The sequence below is a fragment of the Vulpes vulpes genome, chromosome 8 (assembly GCF_048418805.1).
Source record: "Vulpes vulpes isolate BD-2025 chromosome 8, VulVul3, whole genome shotgun sequence".
NCBI classification, from domain to species: Eukaryota; Metazoa; Chordata; class Mammalia; order Carnivora; family Canidae; genus Vulpes; species Vulpes vulpes.
This window is the reverse complement of record NC_132787.1, coordinates 40,063,654-40,067,614: the sequence shown is the minus strand read 5'-3', so window position 1 is coordinate 40,067,614 and position 3,961 is coordinate 40,063,654.

The following is a 3,961-nucleotide window of genomic DNA, read 5'->3' as shown; positions in this document are numbered from 1 at the left end:
ATTTTTTTGAAGCCCAGGCACTGTCTGTTCTGCTGGTGTCTGTGTGTCCTGGCTCCTCATTAAAGCAGTGGGATTTTCCTTGACCCTTGGGAGTCCATGTATCTGGAAGGCAGCCATAATCTTCAAGAAAAATCACAGCAAGACTTCTCTTTTCAGGCCAAGCCAGGGGATAAGAGCTATAGGGGAATCAAGGCCTTCCCTGGCATGTGTATGGAATGCACTTGTATGCTGTAACCCCCTTACTGACAGTTTCTGTTCAAATTCTGATTCCCAGTGAGGAGCAAGAAGGTTCTTTGTGGCTGTGCAGGGAAGATGCTTATGGATTGAAGGAATTCAGAGAGTTAAGTCTCTGGAGTCGGGGATCCCTGGGTGGCTCAGCGGTTTAGCGCCTGCCTTTGGCCCAGGGCATGATCCTGCAGTCCCAGGATCGAGTCCCGTGTCGGGCTCCCAGCAGGGAGCCTGCTTCTCCCTCTGCCTGTGTCTCTGCCTCTCTCTCTCTATCATAAAATAAATAAGTAAATAAATCTTAAAAAAAAAAAAAAAATCTCTGGAGTCTTCTTCATTTTCTCTCACTTGGAGAGAAGAGAGCCCAGGGAGTTGTACCTGGTGGCCCAGCAACCTGGCCATCACGTAGGTTTGGTTTGTAGAAACAGAGGTACAGAACAAGGGGTCATGGCAGGCATAGGTGGAAGGAACCTAAGGACACTTATGACATTGTTTTGAAACAACCTATCTATCTGTCTACACCGTGGGCATCCCTGAGGATGGGAACTGGGTCTTGTTACTTTTGTATTTCCATGTTTCGCCAATACCTGGCATGCAGTTTGTGCTGAATACATGTCTGTGGAATGAATTCTCCATCTAAACATACTTACATCATTAGTGGCAGAACCAATAGGAGCCTGGGAATCCTGACCAGGAGTGTTGGATCCTGCTGTTCTTTTCACTACATTGAACTACTGATTCTGGGCCTTAGTCTGGCAGAGAAGAAATTGAGGGTACTTTCTGGTTCTGCCAGCCATCTTGCTCCTCCACTCCAAGAATATCTATGCCTGCCCCCAACTGGGCTCTTTAGAGCATGGGGCTAATGAAGACAGTTGTAGCCACAAGGTCATTGCTCACCTGGGCTGGTCAGCTTTGACCAGGCTGAGCTCCTGGCTCTAGGCAGTCTTCTTGTAGATTGGAAGGTATGAACAAGTGCAGACGGTTTCATTCAAATCCATGACACTCAGTGGGTCTATACGGCCCAGAGAATAAAATTCAAAATCTATATGGTGAAAGTAGGATCCTCCATACTTTGGCTGGGGTCTCCTTGCATCTCCAACAACATTTTCATACTCTCAGTTGGACCCTACCTCTAATCACCCACTCTCCTAAACCTCTGTGGTTTGGTTAAAAGTGCCATTCCTTACACACAATATTTCCTATATTCATCTCTTTGCTCAAATATTTCTATGCCTGGGAGTGCCATCCTCCATCTCTCTTTACCAAAATCCTACTGCCCTCTGAATTCTGAATCAAATTCTCTTCTGACCTTTCCTGATTCCTCTGGCCACCTGTTGGAAAGATGTGTGAAAATCCCCCCAACCTCTATATTCCAGGAGCCACATTTACTCCCCAGTATTATTGCTAGTTTTACAACTGTGTCTGACAAGAGAATATGAGCTATGGGGAGCATGGACACTTGCCCCTTTGTTTTCTGTCTTGCTTATCCTCATCTCCAGCCCTAAACCCAGAAAAGACTCCTAATACATCCTACACTGAGGGTGGGGGGCACTGGTCAGTAGCATCTTCTCTATGTTAGAAAAGTAGAGCTTTCTTCTTTGTCCACATTCTGGATCAGAGCATCCCAAATGGACTTTCCCTTAAGCTAGGTGAAGCCACTACTGTGTGAGGAGGTGTTATTAGATCTTGGCAACCACATGTTAAGCAAGGATCATATGAATTAGCCTGTTCAATGGCAGGAGCATCTAACCTCAGGAAGAGTCTGAGCTGGGAGAAACTGTCTGACCCTGTCGTTGGGAAAGGTTACCCAGCTCCCCAAATGGACAAAAGGACTGTGTTATGGAATCCCAGGAGGCTCCGTAGACCCAAAAGAGGCAAGGGAGCAAGTCCAACCATGGCCATGAACTCACCCAGGCCCTCTTCCTGCTCACTCCTCCCATTACCCATTGCTCTGCCTTCCCTAAGAGGAAGAAGGCACAGAAGCAGGAGAGACCGGGGGCATACACATGTTTCCTTTTGGGAATCTTTAACATCTTTGTAAAGATGGACTCCAAATTTACCACTCAAAATTTTATTTTTAATCCAGGACAAAACACATAAATTAGTATTCTTTGTGAACCATCTCCACCTGGCACAAATGAATGATTTTTTAAACTAATGTTTAAAACTATTTCCTCTATGGAAGGATCACCTGCAGCAGGCCATGAAGACTCTTGTTGCCTCAGCCATCCTGTTAGGTGGTGTTAGGGGCACAGGCCACGGTCATCACCTCCCACTTGTTTATCTCTTCCACCCTTAGAAGTCACTGCATCCAGAGCTTCAGCAGAGCTGGTTCCTACAGCAGCCTCTTCCCAGCAGCCTCTGGGCCACCCCTTCCCCCATGTCCTCTGCGCTTTTTCCCTCCAAGTGCTGCTGCGATCCTTCGATGGAAGGCACTTGGCAGCTCCATGGGTTTCCCAGGCAGCTGCTACTCCCCTAGACTCTGAGTACTGGTAACCTTTGCCCTGATGCAGCCATAGTTGGGCTTGGAACCAAATCATTAAATTCATCTCCCTCTTACTCTCCAAAGGGGGTGGGCTGGGCTGGCTTCTGGGAAGCAACCAGACTCCCCACCACCGTGTGTGATGCTCAACTTGTGATTCCAGGCAAGAGAGAGAAAACAGCCTGGGATTAAGCTCTCTACGCTTCTCTGAGAAAGGCCCACTCACCTGCCAATGAAACACACAGGCTTTTCTTCTATCACCTGTCAGACTACCCACATCTCTCAGATAAAAGTAGTGGATTATCCACACTGTCATAAAGAATTGGCTCAGATAATGCAAAATCACAAGGAACCTCAAACCAGTTCCGTTTGGCTTTGGAGAACTTCATGGGTTTTATTTCCCTTTCCTGCAGCCGACTTTCCAGACTATTGAATATTAAAATTCATGCAATTCCTGGACAAGGATGAAGGAAAGCTGATTCCTGATGAGATCTGGCCACAGACAAGTCTCAAAACAGACAACTGCAGAGAAATGTCTGAAAGGCTGTTCTCTGAGAAGTTTTTAAAAAGTCGCAGAAATTGCAGAGTCTAAGTGCTATCTGTATCTGTTTAATATTTCCCCAGCTTTGAAAACAAAACCAGAATCATAAAGTATCAATGGTGGAAGGGGACTTTGAGACCATTAAATCCAACCCCTCACTTTGTGCAGATGGAGAACCCAGAACCCATATGGTAGGTAGGCTGTGGCTTAACATGACAGCACATCTCTTTCTCTTCATCAGAATTTTGAGTCATATTCCCTTTTACCCAGAAACCATCCTACCTTCACACAATAGCTCCTCAACACAGAGATTTCTGCCCAGTTGCTATTTTATGCACCTGCCGGGCATGTCCTTTTTTATGTGTCATTATGTACATTTTAATGACTTATTTCCCCTATGAACCTATAAGCTAGAAAAAAAAGAGTCCTATGGGTTTCTTCTTGTAAACTCCATGCTAATGACTCATTACTTAATGACTTCTCACTAACTGCCTCCTGGCAGCCATCTAGGTCTTGTCCAGCAACTACCCAGAGCCCAAGTCCTGATGCTGCTACTTGCCACCCATGTGATCTTGGGCTAATGGCTTAACTTCCCTCTGGAGGTGGCACCAAGGGAAGCTTTAGTTCATATAACTGATAGCCGCCCCCCAGACATACAATGTGTAAAGTAAAAACAAGGCACAGGAAACCCAGCTTCCCAATGACTCCCCTGA